This window comes from Danio rerio, chromosome 25 (assembly GCF_049306965.1).
Source record: "Danio rerio strain Tuebingen ecotype United States chromosome 25, GRCz12tu, whole genome shotgun sequence".
Lineage (NCBI taxonomy): Eukaryota > Metazoa > Chordata > Actinopteri > Cypriniformes > Danionidae > Danio > Danio rerio.
The window spans coordinates 26,232,501-26,250,295 of NC_133200.1; the positions used below are offsets into that span (position 1 = coordinate 26,232,501).

The following is a 17,795-nucleotide window of genomic DNA, read 5'->3' on the forward strand; positions in this document are numbered from 1 at the left end:
CTCCCAACTCTAAACATTTAATTTAAAACTGTGTCAGAGTGCCTAGCTTTGTGGTTAAATGCACGGACAACTGTGCTCGATTCCCGATCACACTCCAATCATTTTTAAAGGACAATAAAAATATGTACAACGTAAAGAAAATGATAAATAGGTGCAATTATTTATTATAAAAATGTCAAAAGCTTGTTTCAAATCTAGTCCAAAGGATTGTGTTTTGCAATTAGGCACATAGTATAAAATTTTCTTAATACGATATTTGCTGAAGCTTTTATCGTTATTTACTGTACAGTGTTATCGCATTATTGACATAAATACAAGTTTTACTTGAACAATAACAAAAAGAATTAATTTATTGTGCATAAATGTGTATTGTGTGTTGCTTTATTGTTAACAGATGTTTAAAATATATTGCAAAAGAAATATAAAAGTACAATAGGCAACAATTTACAATCAGGTCTAACTATATAATGTTAATGCATTAACTAATATCAATAGTGAGAAGAGCTATTATATACATATTGCTTTCTTATATGGTAGAACACAAAAGTTTTGTGCAAGCATCACTGAAGTATACATGTCCCAAAATGTGATGATGAAGTCTGATTTTACAGTATGTTGCGTCTTTTTTTTTTTCTTTTTGAGTTTTATGGTTTATTGTCAGTCACATGTTGTGTCCAGTGGCTAGAAAAATAAATATTGCATGATAATAATGGCAACTACAGAAATATTATTATTTTTAAGATTGATTTTCACATTTTATATAAAACCCATTTATCATCCTAAACAGAAAATAATGTAATTTTAGGCATATTAAATAACAATAACCATTATATAACATTATGTATTTAGATGCTGTTAGTATGTTAATGTTGTCAATATTGTATATTATTATACATTAATAAGCGTTAATGTCTAACACCAAAGGCCAAGCGGAAGCCAGTTTCATTCCACCATCATCCCCACTCCACTCAATACAGACAATTGCTTAGTGGAGAGAACATCTTTTCAACACATTTCTAATCATAATAGTTTTAAGAATTCATTTCTAATAACTAATTTATTTTATCTTTGCCATGATGACAGTAAATAATATTATACTAGATAATCTTCAAAACACTTCTATACAGCTTAAAGTGACATTTAAAAGCTTAACTAGGGAATTTAGGTTAACTAGGCAGGTGAGGTTAATTAGACAAGTTATTGTATAACGATTGTTCGTTCTGTAGACTATCTGAACAAATATAGCTAAAAGGGGCTAATAATAAACTCTGGATAACCTGTGATGCAACTAATTGTTTTATACTGGAACTTGTCTTAAAAAAGTGCTTCCTTGGTCTTATCCACATTTATTGCATGCTGAACACACGTCCACCACAACAGGAAGTAAAAAAACCTGAACTGCGATAATTGCGTTAATTATTTTAACGCGTTAATTATTTAAAATTAATCGCATGCGTATATATATATATACACTTTTTTTTTTTGGCCCCTTAAACATGCATTCATGCACACATGAATGTGACAGACTGAATATGCAAGCTTGTGTGACAAGTTTCTCAGTTCACTGCATTGCAAAATTCAAGCTTGGTAAACTTTGACCTGCGAAATTGCATCACATGACTGTATGAGATCTATCGTAGATCAAAATATGACCTCTCTTGACAGAAATGTAGAATATGAACCAACTGCTCACACAAATGTCTAACCACCTTTGCAGCGCCATACGACAACATTTTGCGTGCTCAAACTTTACTGTGACCCCAGCATGATGGTGAACTGAGGAAATACAGGAGTTTAAATAGACAGAGGTTGATTAACTAAACAGAAGCAGGTGATTCAGATAATGGGGTAATTACGGTGGGAAATGGAACAATGAAGAAACTAGGTCAAAACTAAGAGCATAACAGGGAGTAAATAGGACATTTAACCACTTTATCAGCAATCCATGTCTTTCTGGGAGAAAAATGAAAACACTGAAAATCTGAACTGTACAAAACATTTTTGAAGCTCTCTTCTCTTCTGTTAAACAAGAGAGACATGCAAAATAAGCAGTGTTGGGGGTCACGAGGGCCAGGATTGAGAACCGCTGATTTATTGAACAACACAAACCTTTCCAATTAGTTCACTTGTATAATGTAAATAAAAATATTGTATACGTTAAACATTAAATACACAAAAAGGTCATAAGAAAGAAAAGAAAATCAGCATTGTCAAAATGCAGCTAAATGTAGCGCACAAAACATCCATAATATAACTATATAAAACATATCATGTTGGCACACTAGCACAGTTATGCAGTTTAGCTAGCTAAAAATGCTTTGATGGACATATTTGATGAAGAAAGGTAACAAGCACAGTTTGGCAGAAGTTCGTCATGTCTCAGCAAATTACTTGTTGCATTTACAAGCATGGTCAGCTCCAGCTCCTTGCTGCACTTCCTCTACAGGTGACAACACTTGGGGCGGTGTAGAAGTACGCATTAAAACAGTTTATGGGAGAAGGAGCTGGAGCTGCAGCATGTGGCTCTGCATTGAGCACCCACTTTTTTTAAACAGTTTTTTTGGTTTTGTTTGACCTGCTTTCTGGAACCGCCCCTTGCTGGACAGTTAAAAGGTGAGCTACCAAGCAAACTGATCATGCCAGAAAAGCCATTTATGGATGAGAATTGTCATGCCGTTTGTTTTGCACACAAAATGCAGCCGGACATGTGCCAACCAATAGGCCACAATAATCACAATATCTGTTTTTATGTTGTACAATATATTGCACCAAAATAAATTGTGATAAACAATATTATTGTCAATTTGAGACCATTTTATGCCACTCATTATATAATGCCAGAACGACAATATAATAGCATTATAAGGCAAGAACATTCTTCAGAGGAATGCATAATATTGTATTCTTAAGAATATTTCATTTAATTATAGTCATTGAAACAGTGTAATAATTAGGCATTGGAGGCTGCGATATCTGCAACCAGATTTATATTCAATTGTCAGGCACCCAAAGGAAAAAAAAAATGTTTTTTTTTAATCATACTAACACTGACGCCTCCAATAAAGATAGAGAGGTTGTGTAATAAGCTAAAATATTGCTAGAACTGGTTATGTTTGGGCGATGAAGTCATATTATATCACCAAAAATTATTGAGATCATGTCTATTTACTGTGCAATAAGTTGATAAATTGATTATTTTGACAGGCCTACCAACAAACATATTTGCAGATTCCCAAATATGCAGCCCTGGGCACATATCCTCAATAAGCCTGTGTTGATTACGATTGTAAAGTGTGAAAATTACACATTTCCAATAATTAATCTACTTAAAAAACAACAATGCTCTGTTTTCTGTGATTGAAGTTGCATACCATTTCATAAGCATACAGCTAGAGATTTGAAAGCGGATCCCAAGGATGTGGGTCTTATTTTATTGAGCCTTAGGCATTCAACACAAGAGAAAAATAATGTTTCTGTAATTCCAGAGGATTACAGAAGCCCTCCAACACTCCACTGACATGAAAGAACATGATAGCACAAACAACATCCAAATATCATCACATGAACTATTTACAAAATTCTGTGGAAAAGATGGATATATCTAAATAAATAAACACATTTTAGGCTGCTAAATCTCTCCGCTAAACAGAAATTGTGGGAAATAAACAGGAGGGCTAATAATTCTGACTTCAACTACATATATACAGTTGAAGTCAGAATTATTACCCCCCCTGAATTATTAGCGCCCCTGTTTATTTTTTCCCCAATTTCTGTTTAATGGAGAAAAGATTGTTTCAGCACATTTCTAAGCATAATAGTTTTAAAAACCTATTTCTAATAACTGATTTATTTTATCCTTGCCATGATGACAGTAAATAAAATTTTACTTGATATTGTTCAAGACACTTCTATACAGCTTAAAGTGACATTTAAAGGCTTAACTAGGTTAATAAGGCAAACTAGGCAGGTTAGGGTAATCAGGTAAGTTATTTTATAACGATTGTTTGTTTTGTAGACTATCGGAAAAAAATAGCTTAAAGGGGCTAATAATTTTGTCCCAAAAATAGTTTTTAATAAATTCAAAACTGCTTTTATTCTAGCCGAAATAAAACAAATAAGACTTTTTCTAGAAGAAAAAATATTATCAGACATACTGTGAAAATTTCCTTGCTCTGTCAAACATAATTTGGGAAATATTTAAAAAAGAAAAAAAATCAAAAGGGAGGGGGCTAATAATTCTGACTTCAACTGTATATATCACAAACTACATTTGTGAGAGGGGATGAATTTCAAAATGCTGTTTTCAAAGATATCAGAGTATTTCATGGTCCTTTTCAGTTTGACAGATGCGAATCACTATCAACTGTCATTGAGTGTAAATTGCATGGTAACAGAAGTCTCCTACTGGAAAGATTAAGAAACAAATGCAGGCGTGTTATCAAACACATCAATCCAAGGTTGAATGCTTAATGAGAAAATCAAAAAAATAACATTTCAAAAACACCCCTCTTGAATTTGGCCACCTATGGAAACAGGGTTGACCTTCCCATGTAGCCACCTGCCAGCTAGCCCAATCTCCATTAGTCCCCTGAGAACCCCTCCTCCACACCAACAGGCCTCATCACCACACCAATTACAATACATATTCGACTTTTTCTTGCCAACTGTAACCATCCCTCTGATCACAAGGCTCTTTCAATCCCCAGCCTGGGGCTTTATGCTGGGACGGCAGCCACCAAAATCTCCCTCCAACTTCGCTATAGCCAGAGGAAACCCAGAAGTGCCCGGGGCTGTGAACCAGGACAGGGTTGAAAGGATGTCTCAGCACATTTCACTTTGAGAAATATTGATTCGCCTACCACTTTCTACAGAGTAATTGCAGTGTCTTTGCGCTCTGTGATGCCTTCCCTAGGGCCCTCGTCAGAACTGCTCTAAAGTTGTTACAGTGTTAATGCTGTTTATTTGTTTACTCTGACCTGCATCCAGATCCGAAAGAAGAACAGCAGATCCATCCCATATGATGTACAAACAATTGTCAGGCACCAACCAAAAATGGCGGATCAAAGCTCGACTTGAATGATCAAAGCATTGTATACTGAAGCTGAAACATTTCTGCATACACACAAAGGTGTCCTGTATTGTTTTCTTTATCTTTTTTTGTGTGTGTTCTGTCACCTGACAGACATGTCCTACTTAGAGATCAGTTTGAGAATGGGATTTAACATATAATGTACAACTTGTTGACTTTTATAATTATTTTCGAACTAAATAATTTTTACTGAGACTGTTTTCCTGCTTTTAACAGTAACAGCATGCAGTTTTTACTGATGTTTTAAAATGAATATTTTATGCAATTCAACTGCACCATGATTTTATATTCTATACTGTACATTATTTCTGTTAGGTGACAAGACTTTGTCTAAGCAAAGTCAGACCTTACTGTTTCAATTAAATAATTAAACATCAAAGCCTGATCAAATTTTATTTTGGTAAAATAAGCGTAATCTAGAGGCCCTTCATATAAGCCACTTTTGATAACAAATGATCAACTAGAAGTTCAGGTATTATTTGTTGTTCCTAAAACTTGGATGGGCGACAAGACTTTTTTCACGTATGTATGACAACTGTTATTAAGTGTCATTTAATCACTTATGTTGAATTTAATGCAAAGATTACATTGTTTGTAATGACAACTTAACATAAACAAAAACATCAAAGATGGTCTTTATCTTTGTCATGACATCTTGACATTACCAAGACAACATAACTTTACATTTATAAATTCAGTAGAAGCTTTTATCCAAAATGACTTAAACCCATGAACATACCCTACAATCCTGCTGGTACCAGGGCTTAAACGAGCTTCGAATCCCAAGTCCATCTCTCCAAACATTAGACCACGGTTGCCCAACTTCGACACCTTGAAATTATAAGGTTCTCTCTGCATACTGAATGATTTCGAGATATTGATCTTCAAAGTTTTTTGCATTCCATATAACAAACAGTGCTATACTTTAAACAGTGCCATACTTTTACATGAGTCTAACAGTGGACAATAAAAAGCATGCACTAGTTTTTCTCTAGATACAGTGTAATTTATTTATTTAGTTGTCGTTTATTTGATTGTGTCCAATTATGCATATTTTGTGTTCACTATTTACACATAGATTTTTCATATTGTTACACACATTTGTCTTGACAACGTTCCACCTAATTCACTACAAGGAGCGCTAAAAACAGAAATACACTGTCATCTTTTTACATTACACTTACGTTATCAAGACAACAAGTAACTTTCATTTTCAAGTGTGCTCGTAGATCCTCGTACATTGCTTATTTTCATCTCCTTTTACACTTGAACAACTAAATGAATGCTTAGGTCTGTTTAACTGACTCGATTAGATTATCAATGCTGTAAAAGGTACTCTATGAACTTGAATATAGTCAATCTTTCGCCAGATGATATCAGTTGCTAAAACACTTCCTTGCATATTAACCCATTTATTAAAATAAATAAAAAAAATATACATAAGCTTTGCATGGCAAAATAGTTTTAAAACATACTTGTCTAAAAGTAATACTTCAGCCATGTCTCATCCTTCATATTGTTGTTTTAAACTGCAAAACGTTATTTCCCTCCAGCATGCAAAAAAAAAAAAAAAAAAAAAAAACACTGAAATTGATTCAATATTTAGAAAAGTTCTGATTCTGCATTTTTGGCAGAAACCCTTTCAAAAACTCAAACTGTCTTTCAGAAATAAGTGGCTGTTAAAATTTTTTTTTGTTTATTTAGTGTAAAATGTTCCCACACCTTTGATGACTAGGGTGGGTAAGATTTTTCTGCGTTCGCCATGTATCTTTCCTCCAACATTACCTCCACTTGTTTTTTTTTTTTTTTTTTTGCTCTGTCCTGTCTACAAGGCGCCGAACCATGCTGACATCATTGTGGGAGAGAGGCAGAGTGCATTCCCTCCGCTCCGCTCTCAACTAAAGTTTTTTTTTATAATAATCAAATGTCTCTGTGAAGCGCGAGACGATGAATTGATTATGAAATTCGTTACCAACGCTTTTAATAATCGATTTTAATCACTTTAATTTATTCATTGTTGCTGCCCTAAAAATACATATAAAAACATTTAGATAATTTACTTTAATCAGTACTATCGGAACGCGAAGAGACTTAACCAGTACAACAACAAAAAATTTTAAAGACAATCACTTACTGCTCCTTTACACTTCACATCAGAAATCTCTTTTCTGAATTACTACCACTGATGGTGATCCATTCATAACAGCAAATGCAGCAAACAAAAATGGTTCAATCTTGTGCATGTGTGTAGAGAAAAGGATGCTTTTCTACACAAACGTGCATGATCATTTACATCTTCTGCATCACCTCACACATGATTGCCACTTATAACGTTAGTCACACAACAGTGGATCAATCAGAAGAACTCTAGAGTTGGAGCAAGAATTGATCGCGACCTTCTATGTACAAAGTTGAAATGACAATCACAACATGGCATCTCGCTTCTTCAGTGCAATGACACGTTCTATATGATTGGCCAGTTATTGCACTGCTTTTGTCTTTTCTGTCTGACTCCAGTGACTGGACTGGCATAACTATACTGACTGCGTTTGTTGTGGCGGAGCATAAACTAAAAAACCAATTCCATATCGTGACCATTCGGGACAAGTACATTTAACGTTACACCCCTACAAAGTATGCATTTCACACATGAGCTAGCTCTTTCTTCTGTTTGTAAATTTGGAGTCTTCTTAGGCCCCGTTTACACTAGTGCGTTTTAGTTTTAAAACAGCGTTTTAGAATGAAAACGATCCGCGTCCACACTTGCGTTTTACCAAGCGTTTCTGAACTGCTCTCCGTCCACACCAAAACGCTGAAAACGCACATCACGTGACCACACACACTCTTTGGCAAGCGCTGCAGCCCATCTACCCAGATGAGAGCTCTGCTAGTCGGACTTCTCATCAAGCATCTCTCGCTGGATCTAATCTCACTATATTTATTAAACAGGATATTTCATTCATCTTGTTGTCTTTATCTAACGGCATATTCCCTGACTTTGGTCATTGGAATCTATTACTTGTTCTCAGGTAACGTGTTTTGACTGAGCGCAAAGATAAGTTAATGATTAATGTAAGCACGTACATTCTGTATATTGACTGATCGCTAGCCTTTATTTCCTATAATGTTTAAATTTATTGTATGTTATACTTTTATAATGGCTATTATTGATTATTAAAACCGATATTCAGCAAAAGATAGGGGATGTTTCGTATTTTCACTGAAATTGAAAGGAAACAGTTGTTATTGGCTCCGTTTTGTTATAAATGTCCACACAGTGAAGATGACGCTCATATATGCAGCACGGCGCCTCAACATTTCTGCTGTCTGTTTAGTTGTTAATATTAAAATGAAAATAGGCAGTTCCTTATATCATGTTTACATTGTATTGTTGAGAAAGTGAAACAACGTAGCCAGGGTGATGTGAATGAAGTTATAAAGTACACTGTTCCCTTTGATGATTTACCTGTGTCCTCGGTATAGTCTGTTTTCCATATCAAACTGAGAAGAAGAGACTGCAGCCTTGATCAAACTTGCGAAGTCTGAACTTACACGGAGAAGATGCGGGACTGAACTGTTTGTAGGCTACTTAATATTGAGGAAAAGCCCCAATCAGAGAGGCGAATGTCGGCAGCCCCGCCTCCGTTTTCAGATGTCTCCGTTTTCCATCATCCACACTGAGATGGAGCAGCAGCGTTTCAGAATGAAAACAGCCTCTCCAGCGTTTTCGAAACGCTCCGTTTTCGGCGCTCGAGAACTCCGGCGTAGTGTGGACAGATGACGTAACCGTAGCAAAACCTATGCGTTTTCAAACTAAAACGCATTAGTGTAAACAGGGCCTTAATCAGCACCCGCATGCATGAGGCTAGTAATTTGCATAATACACACCCAAACCAGCTCCATATAAGGACAATAATACAAAGAAAGGTGATTATGAAAATAATTTTAACAATGATGAACGTTAAGTTTTATGATAAGAAAAAAATATGTGGAGAAAAATGGAGAACTCGCAAATTATGTAATGAATGCTATGGGGCGGTATAATGGCGTTCCTTTTCTGATTACCCCCGTATCAACGACTTTTCCACTGCTACCAGTTTGTCCAGCAGCACGACATGTACATTGGCAGACTTGAGACGCAAAGCGGAGTTTCAGAAAGCAATTAAGAAAATTAAATAAAAATAAAATAAACAAGTAAGTAACAGGGTGAGAATGTGGTAAAATCCAAAAACGTGGTAAAAATCAGGGGGCTTTTCTTTTTATGAATTGCTGTTTAAAACACTGCGGTTGGGTTTGGGGGGGGGGTCAATCTGTGATTTTTAAAACACTATTGGTTGGGTTTTAAGGAAAGGTCAAGAGAGGGTGGGGGTAATCAGTCGCTTGGTCAGTCAGTAAGTCATTTATACAGTCAACAGCAGCCTTGAGGATTGATGCGAGAACATCAATGGTATGGCACCCGTGAGACAAATTTGAGATAGAAAAATATATTGACACCACAGATGTTGATTTACCTTTACAATTGCACACACTTTGTAACATTTTATTTATCAAGTTTAAGAGTCTTTTTAATACTTATGTTTATTTTATTATAAAAAAACATGAGATATTTTGTTAAAATATTTTTGTTTTTGACTATTAAAACTATTTTCCTTAGTGTTGTTAAATTAAAATAAATTTGTTAAATAAATAAAACATCCAGTAACACTTAATTTTGATTTTCCATTTGAGATTTAGTAGAATGTCTGATTAATATCTGGCAATATGCTCCTTCAACAGACATATAACTGAAAATAGAAAACTCTAACCTAACAGTCTACTTATAATCTAATGAGAATTATTTGGCATGTAGATGCAATGTAGATTAAATTCAACAAATGAAAGTAAAAATCCTAATATAAATATAAAATATAAATATAAAATCCTAAAGTGTGACCAAAAATCCTAATATTACTAAATGTATTGTTAAAAATATTCAATAATTATTGATATAAAATTACATGAAACATGATATTTTTTTGCAATATCGCTCTGTCCTATTTTTAATAGTTTAAAGCAATATAAAGTCAGCGTTGGTGTAGTTGTGGTGCAAGTAGTGTAATAGTAATATTATGGTACAAAACCCTCGTAATAAATAGCCAGTAAATCTTCTGTTATTTTAGAGACTTATTTCTCTATATATTATATCTTATTTTATCTGAAATATTTTGTTTTTCATAACATTACTTCATACTGATAAAATGTCAATCACTTTGTTAAACTGTAGAATTTAATTTTTTACATCAAAAGTCAACAGAGCATATAGATCAAAGTCCCATAATCCAATTCACAACCATAAACAAATAAAAAACACAAAATAATCACAAAATATTTAACAGATATTCTTTTACAGTGTATAATTTATTTCTCCAGGGGTACATAATTATTGTGTACTATGTTAGGAGTTGTTCTTCATTTTTTTTTTTTTTGTACATTACAAGAGTTCACACTTAGCTGATGATTTATAAAAGCTTGTTTGGCATCCTGTCCCGGGAGAGAGCCCCGAGCTCAAGGGCTCCTCGTGCCCGGGGCTTCCTCCCGTTGGCAAAGCGTGAGGGGAGCCTGAGCTCGGTGGATCTCAGAACTCCCCTGTTGCGGTAGCTAAGGGAACACAAGGGGGTAGACAAAAGCTTGATTGTTATGTATGTTGAATGTCTTTGGATGGTGGGAGGAAACCGGAGAACCCGGGGAAAACCCACGCGGACACGGGGAGAACATACAAACTCCTCACAGAAACACCCACCGGTCCTGTGGAACCAGGGCTGGCAGTGTTCTTGCAGTTTGGCTCACAGTGCTAACCACTGGGCCGCCGTGCCGCCCAATCAGAGGTAAAGGAGGAGAATGGGGAGGAGGGGTGTTTCTTCTAAACGAAGATAAAGTGAACTGAAAACTGTGGCTATTTATAGTAGGTTAGGGCTCATATGATTGGAAGATAGTGATTAGCAAATGCGAGACCGGCCGTGATAAATCATAAGCACGTGATCCTCTCGAAATTAGTTTATGAATAAACTTTACTTAATAGGATTTTATTATTATTATTTTTTTTTAGTATGAAACTTGAGAAGCTATGATTTCTTCATGAAAACAACCTTACGCACATTTCACACAAACATTTATGCATGTTTATTGATTGAAATTGTTTCTTTGGAACTACTTGGTGTAATGAACGGTTTCCAATATTGAAACTTTATATGTCACTAACATATTAATAGAAAGGCAACATGAAGGTTGCTGGGTCAAGCCTCGGCTGGGTCAGTTGGCATTTCTGTGTGTAGTTTGCATGCTTTTGGCGCATTCTTGTGAGTTTACTCCGGGTGCTTCGGTTTCCCCCACAAGTACAAAGCCATGCGGTACAGGTGATCTGGGCAAGCTAAATAGGTCCTTAGTGAATGAGTGTGTAGGGATGTTACCCAGTGATGGGTTGCAGCTGGAAGGGCATCAGCTGTGTAAAACATATGCTGGATAAGTTGGTGGTTCATTCCGCTGTGGTTACCCCAGATTAATAAAGGGACTAAGCCAAAAAGAAAATGAATGAATAAATAATAATAGAACTAAAGGTGACTTGATGGATGTGTAATCGTATGTAACTTATTTGAGAGATGAGAGGAACTAAAAGCCAAGGCTTTTTTATGCAGGATGAGAAGGGTTTGTCTGGTTGCATAACCTCAAGAGAGCACAGGCCAGCCATCTGCTGCAGCATGACCAACAGGAAAGTCTATTACTAACAGCAGCAAGGTTTAATCCTCTCATCCACAATGTTTTTGTTCCTGATTATCTCTTTTTTTTATCTGGCCTCTGTGACTCTTTTTGTTTTAACTTCTAGCTTCTTCTAACAGTTCTTTACTGCCGTTCCCTAATCCATGCATGATGACTTTTTCCTTCTGTGTCTGTTTTTCTCTTCATGCTTTGATGTGCAATGCAATGCTGAAAATTTACATTCATTTTAACATTTAAAAAACCATTTTCCTCACTTTAATCCTCACTCATATATATATATATATATATATATATATATATATATATATATATATATATATATATATATATATATATATATATATATATATAAAAACACAAACAAATGTTCTCATGGATATGGGTGGCACCTTGAGGGAAGCCACTGCTATAGCATTAGGAGGCTAATTGTCTCTGCATTTTTTACTATAACAATTTTTTCCATGTGGGAGGAGCTAAACCATTCTAACCATTACAGCATTTTAATACAAGACATGACCAAACTATTCTTCATTAAATAAACCCTAATGTAGTCTAACAGGTTAAAATATCAAAATTAAAGTAGGTAAAATGGAGAAAGAACTAGGAAAACACAGTAGAATCTGTAGAGCAGGTGTCTGTTCTAAAGATAGTGTGGATGGAGGAAGCCATTCATTCAGCTTTCTCTTTCTGTGTTTCTTTCTCATATCCTCTCTCGTTCTCTCTCTTTCAGAAAAAGCAAGTAATCACAGACACTTCCACATCAAAGAATGTGCAGGAATTTGTGGTTTAACCCTCAGAGGTATATCAGCTGTGCCAGAATGAATCTACAGTTCCAGAGGCTCCCAGAGCCATCCGTTCTAAAAAAAAACTAGAGCTTGACAAAGCAGATTATAAAAGTAACATTTGATTCGACTGTCATATCAATTTCATTTTGTCAACACACATTTACTAAATATTTTACTCCGTTAATATGAAAATATTGGATTATTTTTGGTTTCAAATGATCAAATAATTACATAATCAACCTCATCAACCTTAGACGTTATAACTCCAAAACTCCCTCTTCAATTTCAATCTCTCGTGACAAAACCAGCATTTATTGCAAAAATCATACACAAAGAATTTTTATGATAGCTAATAGCAAAATGGGGTTTTTCCCTTTTTACCAAACACTTTAAAACATCCATTTAAGAGCTGCAAGAACAAAGTTTGGAATGACAATAGTTTCAGTACCAAAAGCGGACCACAAAGGCTTGATGTTTTCTCTGAAGATGAACTCGTGGTCTGAAAGCAAAGAACATATTGCCAGGTTTATAAGGGTAGGGTGTTGTGACCACTGCAGATTTTTTTCTTCACCGCAGTTACAGATGACTTCAAGTTCAAATTCGAAGCAGCCTGCTATTTCAGCTAGTTGCCGCAAAACCCCTTTTCATTCAGAAACTTAATCCAATGCAGCAAGACATTTGATTGAGTCTTGTGGTTCCCACAAAGACGGCACTGAAAAGAAGATACATGTTCACCAAAATCAAAAATTTCCCATGTTCAAATCAATATATGAGCAACAGCATACAAGTAGCACTGCTAAGATGCATGCCTACACACAAGGCAGCAGGTCAAGGTTTCAAAGCAGTGCTGATATACAGCCATATTGCAGTGCTAAGAGTGTGATATTGCATTTATATTACCTTTTGACAGCATAACTGTATATACAAAAATGTAAAGCAACCAGTCTCGAAAAGCCTTTTGTAACAGAAACTTCTTTCTTCAACCACAGATTCATATCTGCACCTGCTGTCTAAACAGGAAAAAAAAAATTGCTGCCAATTCAAAAACATAATTTGAAGATATAAAAATGTCTGTCTTAATATCTTAATATCTGCAAATATTGTCATACTGATGACAAAATAGAACACCTTGCTCACAGATCAAGATAATCATCCCAAATGGCACAAAGCCACATCAATTCACAGAGAACTCCCATGTGTACTTATTATATTAGATTAATATATATATATATATATATATATATATATATATATATATATATATATATATATATATATATATATATATATATATATATATATATATATATATATACATTAATACAAAATACAAAAACAAATTTGATTTAAAGTGTGATTTACCTTTTCTGTAATAGTTTTTTTTTGGGGGGGGAAATGAAAATTGTATGCTCCTTTAAAAACTGTAGAACTGATTGTGATATCTGTTGCCATTATATGGGGGAACTATATAACGTTAACTGCAAATCACTACTTCAAGCTGCTTTTTGTAATACAGCTAGACATTCCACTCTGCAAAAAAAAAAAGACAATTACATACTAGACTGTTTAGAGCAGGGCCGCTCAAACTCGGTCCTGGAGGGCCGGTGTCCAGCATATTTTAGTTCCAACCCCAATTAAACACACCTGAACCAGCTCTTCAAGCTGCTTGTAGGTATACTAGAAAGCTTCAGGCAGGCGTGATGAAGGAAATTGGAGCTAAACTATGCAGGACATCGGCCCCCCAGGACCGAGTTTGGACATCCCTGGTATTGAGATTGTCTTGTTATTTTACTGTTTTTCATAACTATTACTTTTTATAGCAATTTTTATGGCCATGAAATGGGTGGAATCAATCAACAGACGCAGTAGCATGTTCAGACTCATTATCCGCATTAAATATTTAAACAGGAAGATTAGGGTTGCATGATTATTCGAAAAAAGATCACGATCTCAATTCGACCCAACACACGATCTTAATTCAGCTTTTCTACGATTCAGCCAATTCAATTTTCAAGGTCAAGAGAGAAGCAAGGCAGTTGCACAAGTCTTTACAGCAACATTGACACCTTCAAATGACGTTAAAAGTGTCACATACTGTATTTATAAGGTATAATCCACCCAAAATTCATTTCTCTCACCATGTAATGATGTATTTGCTGCCGCGAAATCATACTCGGGCTGACCACAAGCGGTTTGTTTACTACCCAGAACGCGCATGTGCACGCATGACACATACTTTTGTGAACAGAGCCTGCATAAGCTGTGAATAACAGGTAATGAAGTTGTAAATAACATTCAGTTGGTTGCACAGAGCGATCGTTTGAGGGCCATGCTGGAGGTTTGATTTGCATGTATGTGTTTTTTCTCCTAATGACAGCAGCAGAGCTGCACTCAGAAGTGAAAGTGAAACCTGTGCGCACATCATTTAAATGAACACATCGCATTTTAGAGTTAAGATTACAACAAGCATTTGATATGTTTTTTTTCTTTCTTAGCGAACACAGTGTTGTGCATGAAAATAAACGTTTACTGTGTCAGTATAACAACCCTTGCCAATAATGTTGACTATAATGCAAGAAGGAATCTGATAATGACAAAATTCTAATATTACCAGTGAAAATAAATGGTCTAATAATGTTCTCAATAACAGACGACAAGCACATGTCTTAAACATGAAAAATCAACTTTATAATTATGAATAGTTAAATTCTGATTTTATTGTGAATTAACAAACAAGACATACTGAAAGTCTGTTCAAGTCCACCATAATGACTACACAAAATTTAGCATTTTAAGCAACAGTAGAGCTACACATAGGCCTAATATTATTAGTTTTGTTTTACCATATGTTTAAGAATTAACAATAATAGTAGACTAATTACATTAACCTTTATCTTACATTTACAGAATTGTGAGAAAATCATGATCTTGATTTTAAGCAAAAAAAATCATGATTCACATTTTTGCCAGAATCGTGCAGCCCTACAGGAGATTATATTCTAAACCGGCTTCCATATGAAACTTTACAACATTTATACCAAACAAACCAAAGAGGATACTTTTATGGACACCTACTCATGTACAGTAGGAGTAGAGGAGAATGCAGAGAAGAGGTGCAGAAAAGCTGGCCACAAACAAGACGAAGTACAGTACCGAACAAACATTTTAGGCCACAAAAATGTTTTTAAGTCATTTTTCCATGTTTTGGTGTAGAGGGTTGGTATCAGTTTACATACCCAATGATTATTTTTTACAATAAATTGTTATAATCAAGTCATATCTGTGCTCGCACAAGGAGTCTGACTGCAGCAAGTGATCAATACAGAGATCTGATTTCACCATCATAATGAAGATACAGAACAAAGCGAGGCAGACTTAACCCATGCTGAACAAACCAAGACAGACTAAAACCAGAAATACTAAACTAATTGAGACTATATCAAGAAATACTGAATAAACTGAGACAGACTCATTTTAAAAGAAGTGTGGCAACATCTCCAAGACACTTCAAGGAACCTGTTTTCAAAGTTATAGTTATACAGTAGATCTTTTTTCAAAAATAATGGCATTGATTTTATTTATTTATTACCTTCTATCAACTATATTAAATCAACATTTGGTTTACCAAACTTTGCTTTTATTGCAGCTTTTTTCGTCTATTTTTAAACGGATAGCTTTTGCTTTTTTATCAATTAGTTTTGCAGATATATTGTGTCTTGAATAGGTATGGGACAATAACTGTTTTTAAGGTATACCACGGTTTGGAAAGTCAAGATTATAAAACTGACAAAATTTTCTGCTATAACGTTCCTATGGTATATGTACAATTTTTTATTGACGTTCTATAGGACAACATTATCTCTAACAGAAAAGATATACGGAAGTGCCATTTTAAAATGTAAAGAAATCTGTGTTGTTGTTTTTTTATTAATGTAGAGAGCAAAGGTCAATGATTTGTTTGAATTACTTAGCCTAATACGTTTACTGTTCCAAAATATTTTGTATGTTTTTTTTAAATAAAATATATTGTGTTTAAAGGGTTTTTTTCTTTTTATATATATATATATATATATATATTAGTAAATGTTAGTTAATGAGTTAAAATCAAAAGTGAAAAAAAAGTCTAGATTTATTAGTTGCCATGTTAATATTATTAAGTTTAATAAATATTACATTAAATTTTATTAATTATTAACTCCATTTAAACAAAAAAAAATATTGGAATCAGTTTATGACTATAATTTGAATGCATTTTACACTCTCAGAAATAAAGGTATGCGATCTGCCACAGGGGTGGTACCTTTTCGAAAGGTATAAAATTTGTACCAAAAAGGTCCATATTGATACCTCAAGGATACCTAAAAAATACAAAAAGTGTTCCTCATAAAAAATTGTTTCACCTAAAATTTTTGATACTAATATGTACCATTGAGGTTTCAATATTGACCTTTTAGGTACAAATTTGTACCTTTCAAAAAGCTACCACCCCAGTGACAGCTCGCATACCTTTATTTCTGAGAGTGTACTGTAGGCATTAACAAGTTTAATAAAAGTTTTTGTAGTTTTCATTGTGAGTTTAGTTAAATTAACAAATGTTGTCTTTTCAAGCCTTATTGCACAGTATTAAGGAACTACAGGCCTATAAATTATCACTAAAATTTTAATCAATATTTCAGCATGTACTGTAGTAGGTCAGATTAACATGTTAAAATGTTAATGTTTGAACTATTAAGATAACCAATTAAGTTTCCAATCATTTAGCATAGTTGTGAGAACCACTGCAAAATATTCTAATATTTTATTAATATATATTAATATATATATATATATATATATATAATATTAATATTTTGAATATTCTAATAAAGGCCTTGTGAAAGTTTAAATAATAAACAGTTAAATCAAGCTATGTTGAAGTACCCACAATGTCAATATTGTGCGTATTCATGATAAATTGATTTATTAAATATTGCCATATGTCTAATACAGATAATCAATTATAATATACCATGTAAAATAGACAGCTTTCAGGGTAAAGCCAGTGATACCTCCACAATATGTATACTGTATACTTGGTTTTGTAGACCCCCAAAACTACACATTTTAGGTTTTTCACAACTCAAAAAAAAAAAAAAAACATGCTTGTATTAGAACTCATATACAATTCA

General features: G+C 34.3%; 1 protein-coding gene across 15 annotated transcripts in view; it reads right to left on the minus strand.

The window, feature by feature from the left end:
* brsk2a (BR serine/threonine kinase 2a) overlaps positions 1–17,795 on the minus strand; it is a 324,106-nt gene that overhangs the window by 285,472 nt on the left and 20,839 nt on the right. The gene's annotated exons all lie outside the window — the stretch shown is intronic.